The sequence below is a fragment of the Ictalurus punctatus genome, chromosome 7 (genome assembly GCF_001660625.3).
Source record: "Ictalurus punctatus breed USDA103 chromosome 7, Coco_2.0, whole genome shotgun sequence".
Lineage (NCBI taxonomy): Eukaryota > Metazoa > Chordata > Actinopteri > Siluriformes > Ictaluridae > Ictalurus > Ictalurus punctatus.
The window spans coordinates 22,044,401-22,052,599 of NC_030422.2; the positions used below are offsets into that span (position 1 = coordinate 22,044,401).

At 42.9% G+C, this 8,199-nt stretch overlaps 1 protein-coding gene across 4 annotated transcripts in view; it reads right to left on the minus strand.

The window, feature by feature from the left end:
• The window catches only part of kdm6ba (lysine (K)-specific demethylase 6B, a), a 92,308-nt gene that overhangs the window by 21,345 nt on the left and 62,764 nt on the right, over nt 1–8,199 (minus strand). For 3 of the 4 annotated variants that reach the window (XM_047156842.2, XM_017472048.3, XM_017472049.3), the window contains one exon: nt 1,691–1,768. The gene's annotated coding sequence lies outside the window, so the exon portion shown is untranslated. Of the gene's footprint in view, nt 1–1,690; nt 1,769–1,920; nt 2,391–8,199 lie in introns of those variants that run through there. The other variant, XM_017472047.3, reaches the window with a different exon arrangement.

An 8,199-nucleotide genomic window follows, 5' to 3' on the forward strand; every position in this document is an offset into this window, starting at 1 on the left:
TTAAAGATCTAACAGTTTTTAAGGGAAATACACACTATCGTATTTCACAGTACACCCAATATAGTACACAGTATATTCCGATTCTGAGCTAGATAAACCTAGCAAGTAGGAGATGAATGAATCATCATGTACACTTTATCTAATAAACAATTTGAATTCCTCATGCCCAGTGAAAAAGGAGGCATCAGGATGAGCTGACTAATCAAACCTTCAAGCCCACAAACCTTTACTCATCAGTTATCCACACACACACACACACACACACACCAATCCTACACATTCCCACTCCATTCCAGGCACATGCCTCAACACAGGTCGGGACAATATGTTGATAGGATATCATTATTCTGAAATATTAATATGATACATTTTTCAGAGCATTGTTGCATTTAAGCGCTTTACTAACTTCATTGTTACGTACCAGACTAGATATTAAACCTGGCTTTATTTTTTTGTTTTGTTGGAGCTTTGTTAGAAACACCTCAGGCCGTTTTTGTTAAAACGCCTATCCCAACCTCAACATTCTTCCAACAAATTGCGACATGGAATTACTCTCGTTCACGAATGAAACCACGCACTCTCTCTCTCAAAAGCACATTACAGCGTCCACTCACAACTACAACTTTAACAAACCGATGGTTCGTTCATTCACGCCTTCATCCCGTAGGACTTGTCTCAGGAAAGAACTAAGCACATCAGAAGCAGCAATTTTCATCAACTGCTCCTGCTCTTAACTTTACAATCCTGAACCTCGTCACCACTTCAAAGAGAAGTGAACACAACCCCCTTGTTTTGGTGCGGATCGCTCTGATTGATCAGAAGGCAGCGTTCAAAGGGATCTCCCCACTTCCCAAGCCCAGTTTTACGCCTGCAGTGTTTATAACATGCCGTAAATGACAGAGCCCATGGAAAAGCTCGGTCACATGACTATCACTGCACAGACACAGAGTGGCACAAATGAAGCTCACAGGCTATTTCATGTGTTTGGAGTATGCTTCTGAGAAAGGAAGCCTACACACAACCATAGGAGTAAAAGAAAAAAACAAAAAAAAAACACAACAACCTCCAGTTCCCCAGCTGGGCGGTTGTAGTAGGATGATGCAAATGATGTGCTTTCAGACAGGGGCTTTGTGTGTGTAAAAGCTCCATTCATTGCATACGCCTGCCCACGTTGCCTGCGTGCTCCACGCCTCCTGCTTTAGCCCTGCCTACAGCCGCACACAAAGACCAAGCAGCTTCTTCCTCTCCTTGTCTTCTCCTAAGCCAGTCCTCCATCCCGCCTACCACAGACACGTGGTCACACCGGCTTCACAATCCTGAACCATCTAAACTACAATACACACTCCTGTCTACCCCACTGCGTTGTATATACCGACAATATCCAACACACACACGCCGGAAATCGCACGGTCGTCCATGTTACAGTGGATTAAATCCACTCGGCTTTAACCGGATCCACAAACTGACGAGTTAAAATCGGTGCGAAACTTCCCGGAGCTTCCGGTGTCGTAAAGCGAGGCTTCAATCAGCCAGCTACAGTTACTACAACACTCTCATTCAGACACAGCTCTCGGGTCTGCCTCTTTAAATCCTAATTATCGTCAGACAACACCGCAGTTCACAAAGTAAACAACACAGCAGACAGCGAATACATTAGACAGAGAAGATAGAGAGAACTGAAAGGGCTTACCTTTACCGTAAAACGTCTCCTTTACGACCGTAAGGCGTGAAACTCGGCAGTCCTTCGGCACACAAAGCTCGCCTCGATCTGTTGAAGAACCAAGAGCTTGTTACTTTCCACGAGTTTTAATGTTCCAGTAGGCACTTTTGATTCGTGCTGAATGACTCACACGTAGGCGACACACGAGCGGGAAATGATTGAATTATGAATGATGAAGTAAAAACCAAGAACAAACTCACAGAGACAAAAGCGCTTTGAGTTAGCAATCCGGAGAGGGAAAACGAGAGCTTCTCCCTAAAAACAAACCGCTCCCAAAGTGTCCACTCCAACCTCGGAGTGTCCGTCAATGTCCCAGCACTGAGACGCAACAAAAAGCGCGCACACACACACACACACACACCGCTCGGCTGTGAGAAGTCGCTTCCCCGCGGAAGATACGCAATACTCCCAAAGATCACCAGCCTGTCCGCCAACAACAACCCCGACAGACTTAACTCGTTGTTTAACAGTTATTCTGTGAGCTGGTGTCGGGAGAGGGAGTGAATGTGTGTGTGTGTGTGAGAGAGAGAGAGCGGTTACTTTGTGTTGACGTTTGGCCAGTCTGCTATTGAGAACACACACACACACAGCGCAGGGATCGGATTGCGCTGAGTGACGCCGCGAGGTTTTAAAGGGACAAGCTGCTCTGAATGCTGATGTTACTACCGCCCCCCCACCACACACACACTCTCTCTCTCTCTCTCCGTCACACACACCGCCCCGCAAACGTGACGTCACCGCACGACCCCGGAATTCCCTGACAGCGCAGACTACAGGACTACAGCTCATCCCTCACACGCGCTGTACTTTGTAGTATGCGGTTTAGGACATTCTGTCTCTAGCCCATGCATCCCGCTAATCTCCGTTTCTGTCCCACTGTGTGCGAGGACTCGTGACCAGCCTCCAGACAGCTTCACTCGAGAGTGCACTTCCACCTCCACTGCCATGTCTACTGGTCACAGGACACGATAATCTCTCCCAAACGCCACTAACAGAGCAGACCTGGACTCACATAAATCAATGTGCTTATTGCCTGTACACACTAACAACTGCACACGGTCGAGTTCATAATGAAAGAGTACTTACAACCTAGAACAGCAATGTTTGAAATGTTTCATATATTTAGAATAAAAATAAAAGAAGAAGGAGGAGGACAAGGCAGTAGGTAATAGTGTAGGGAATAGTATTCTACACAGGGTCACAGGGAGCCTGGAGCCTATCCTGGGGAGCTGGGGCATGAGGCGGGGGACACCATGGACAGGGTGCCAACCCTATTGTAGGCAACAATCGCGCACATACACACTCTAAATGCTAATCAGCCTCTATGTCTTTGGACTGGGGGAGGAAACTGGAGCACCTGAATGAAGCCTCCGAAAAGCAGGGAGAGCATGTAACCTCCACACACACAGGGCAGAGGCAGGATTTGAACCCCCAACCCTGGAGGTGTGAGACAAATACGCTAACCACTAAGCCACCATGCCCCCCCACAATGGTCAATAGGTCACCGGTAACTTAGGACATAGTTAGGGCTGGGCAATAGACTGGGCATTAGGAATATTCCAGTGGGGTCTGTAAAGCGTAACCAGTGTTTTTTATTTTATTTTTTTGTTAGAGTGCAACAAATAACCATCATCAAAGTTATTTATATTTATGACTGGTTATTAGCCAGTATGACTGGTCACATGAATCTAATCAGAACCTCAATAACTCAAAAACAAGCACGCTTATAAATATCAGTGTGGACTTAATTTGGTTTGTCAGTAAAATGTTCACAAATAAAAACTCATGGCTCCAATCAATAACACAACATGTTCAATAAAAAAAAGAGTGTCATATTTATATTATTAGTATATAAACACTTAAATTAAGGCCATGAAATAAATTTGTAATGAGTGGGTTAAAGAGGTCTCTGGCTGCAAAAAAAAAAGTTAGGAAAAAAGGTGGAGTTTATGGTACAAACACTTGTGTGATACCATCAAGTTTATGTCTTTTGTAGTGTTAATTAGATTAATATAATTTTAGAGGAACAGTGTTCGTCACAGGGGAAGAAGCAGTTCCTTCTTACAGTGTGCTATATGAATTACATCACAGTACAGGTTTCTGAGAAGAGTGAATATCATCATTACTGATTTAGAAATATTACAGCATTAAGTAGCTGACTGGACATTTTGTGTGTGTGTGTGTGTGTGTGTGTGTGTATGTGAGAGTGAGTGCGTGAGTGAGAGAGAAAGGTGGACACACAAGGAGACAGGCAAACACATTAAAACAGAATTAGAAGGTCAGTGGGAACATCACATAGTGAACTGCTACAGAAAGTAAAATAATGATTTCAACTGTTCCTGTGCATTAGGCAGTGAAGTCAGATGCGATTTTGAATGTGCTCTAAACACGACAGACTTTGCTTTGTTGGCATTTGGTGTTGAGTTGCGGCCCAGTAATGACAAACAGACGCTGCGGTGTGTGTGTGTGAGCTCAACAGTGTCCCACGCTGCCCAGGACTGAACGTTATATTTAGCTCCGTTACATCAGCGGCTACGAGACATAACAGACCGGCTGAACCACGGGAGTGTGTCACGAGAACTTGGCTTCTTGGACAGAAACGGAAGAAAACCGAACAAACACACCAGAGGAAGTGAGAGAAGCTGAGCAAGATGCCCAACATGGACAACAGCAGACTTAACGATGCTCCACCCCTTACCCAACCTCTTCCCCAGCCACCCCCACTTCCCCATGAAGTAATATCCTACTGACCTCCTGGCCTAGCCAAGAGGACTCGTCCTCTTTTTCCTTTTGATCTGTGCCAAAGTGTGTGCGTGTGAGAGAGAGGGAGCACAACAATATGTGTGAGAGACAGACACATATTTCATGTGTGCATGTGTTTGTGTGTTGTATCAAGGGGTGCCATGGACAGGAAAGAGGAAGTTCTTTGATGGCTGGGGAATACCACATACACCCCCAATATGTAATTATGGAGGAAATGTTTCTCTGTGTGTGTGTGTGTGTGTGTGTGTGTGTGTGTATGCGTCCACTTGTGCATACATGAATGTGTGTTAATCACCAACGTTAACATTCCTGCTCTCTCAGAGTCTATTGTAATCAGCATCCTGATGAGCAGAGCGAGAGTGAACAACTGTTCACACACTCTCCAAGTGGAGCTATATATATATATATATATATATATATATATATATATATATATATATATATATATATATATATAATACACACAGCAGCATTCCCATGGGTACAGCAGAATGCAGATACAACACACACACACAGTGTTTTGTTAAACAGCATATAACTATTCAGCATATAACTTACCTTTGAACTGTCAGTAAACTTCAGAAAGTGTGTGTGAGTGTGTGCGTGTGCGTGTGTGGGTGGATGTGTCATTGGTACAGCCAGTACTCCTCCTAACACACAGCCTCCAGTTTGTGGGACAACATGAGTCAGCACTGGGGCACACACACGAACAGAGGGTAAGTCTATCAGATCTGACCATGTGGTGTGGTGTGAGAACTATAAAGGTGCAAGGAACAGTGTCACAGTCAAGGAACAGTTTAAGGCTTGAGTCATGACTTGATGAACAAGGCCAACAAGTATGTGTCAGCACACACTATTACACACACTCGCACGTGCACACAGAGCAGGATACTGCCCCTGAAAGACACTGAGAATGTGGAGAAAATAATCCTTCAAGGTCATTCAAAATCACCCTGCTGTGCGTGTGTGTGATTTACACAAGTCATAATGCTGCTCCACACACACTAGACCTTGACTTTGAACTCTATCTTTCCCTCCCTCCTCTCTTCCTCACTCCTTCTTTGCCCACTCCTTCCTCTCTCTCCCTTTGTTTTTTGGTGAGCTTTTCATGCTACACAGCCAGGCACCGAGAGCTTCCAGATTTGAGTACACACTATATTTACTGCGTGACACTCTCTTAAATAACGTCAATAAATTGTATTTGTAAATGGAGAGTTTATTTTACAATTGTAAAGAGAAAAATGTAGCTCCTCTTTTTTTTTTTAGATAGGATTTTGCAAAGATTATAAGATGATAACTGCATCCTTGCGATTTTATTTGCTTAAGTAAGAGACACAATTGATACACAGTGTAGTGCTGCTCTAGAATATTATAGGCTCGTAAATATTCAAATTCATTTAAATACTCAAATATCCACCTCTGTCTATTAAACATGGGGACACACGTTTTTTCACTATCTTTAGGAGACCCTTCCATTTATTAGCTAATCAACACTCTGCTATACATAAATCGAACGCAGTTTTCAAATCTCTCAGGTATCCATATCCTTGTGAGGACATTTGGTCCTCAACAAGATATAAAAACAAGATATATCAGGCTGATTATATCAGGCTGATATTTCAGACGTGGTTTTATTAATTAGCTGATAGCAGTTAAAGGTCACTCATGATTTGACTTACAGGATGAAAGGTCAGAGGAAGACTAGAGCCACAGCTGGTATGACTTTACAGTGGTCTCGCAGTAACCGAAAGATTAACGCTACATGTAAACAACAAAGCCATTGGAGTTTTTCAGCTCTAAGTCTGAAGTGTCATGGACAGTGCTGCTGTAAAACTGAAAGCAAGCTGATGCAGTTTTAGCATCGTCCCATTAACCAAAAATGGAAAAGACAAAAAGGAATGAAAGAAAAAAAAAAAAAAAAAGTGTTTTGACACATCCAAAGAGAAAACGGCCACCATATTGTTCCAGTCCAAAACAGCATATCTTCCCTCACACAGGAAGCACATTACTTACTGAACACTACAGGGAATGAGTCAAACACCAACACACCATATGGACACAAGCGCACCAATGCTAGAACATAATCCAGGACGTGAGCTCCAAATCATCCAAATCACATTTCATTCTCATCCAAAGATTTCTATGCATGTTCCAAACCATGAGCTGATATTCACCAAGTTCTGCAGTCTTCAGCGCTGTCAAGATAAGATAAAATTCACTGGTAATAAATTTCCCACTAAATCATCACCATCAACTCAGAGTGCTAACTGTGCATCATCACTTGAACCTTATTTTAGAAGCTATCAAGTTTAACAATCTCATTGATAACAGCTGATTTCGAAAGGTCTTGGTGAATTGAGGGAATCTAAAAGGTCAGGGGTCACTGTAATAAAGCAACCTGTGTTAGCAAACAGTAGGCAGAAAAGCCCAGCAGTAATGACCATTAAAAAAAAAAAAAAAAAAAAAGGACAAAAGAAGACCAAACGAAGGAAAGAGAGAACTTGAAGATCTCTTAACAGAAGATGAGCGTTAATGACTAATGATCACATTGTGGGTTTACACATAGTGAATTGCTGGGAGAGAGAGAAAAAGACAAGCTACAGTTTACAAGAAAGAGGAAGAGAGAAACAGTAAGAGAGAGAAACAGTAAGAGAGAGAGAGAGAGAGAGAGAGAGAGAGAGAGAGAAACAGTAAGAGAGAGAGAGAGAGAGAGAGAGAGAGAGAGAGAAACAGTAAGAGAGAGAGAGAGAGATTAGGAAAGCACAAGTGTGTGTGTGTGAATTTATTCTCATGACTGGCCAGCATATAAACATCACCCCACTGAGGCAATGATCTTTCCCTTATTGTCTACTCACCAGCTGGGACGTGTACACACACACACACACACACACACACACGTGTGCACATTCTGAATGTCCACTGCTAATCTGACACCTCAGTTTTCATATGGTGTAAGAAAAGAAAAACCCTAATCGAGAACAAAGAAGCGCCCACGCGTTTGCGTGCGTGCGTGCGTGTGTGTGTGTGTGTGTGTGTGTGCGAACACATACAAACACAATGCCTACACACACAGCCCAACCTACTGAACAGACGTTGCTAGCCTGGAAGACTGACACGATCAGACACACCTACAGTCAATGGTATACACACACAACCGGAGACATTCTCAAATAAAATGAAATAAAATAAAACCATTTTGCATGTGTTTCATCTACAGCAGCTTCCAGCATGTAGGACTCTAATGTATAGTGAGGAGCCCCCCCCCCCCCCATCCCATAATGTGACACTGATGGAGATCATCCACTACTAACAGTTATATTTGCATTAGTTTCTTTAGCTATTCATCTATGAGATGAATTGATTGGTCTTGTAAACTGAAAGGATTCAATCCAAACCGTGCTAAGCAATATGAAATTAGGTTTAAATAAGTGTTACTGTAATTAAAACCACAATAGCTCCACTAAATAAATACAATGGTACATATTTTCCTAACATGCTTAATATCTGAATGCTAAGCGAATCATAAGAACAGATCATTCTACTCCGTGACAAGTCCGAGACCGCTGATCAACTGTACGTACACAAAACCCGCGTTCACTTACTGACTGCATCCTACTAGATCAACATACCACGCTCTTACAAATCTATCAATCAACATATTTACCCTATTGTACTCAATAAGCAAATACAGCATAATGCCACTGTACACATTCTGA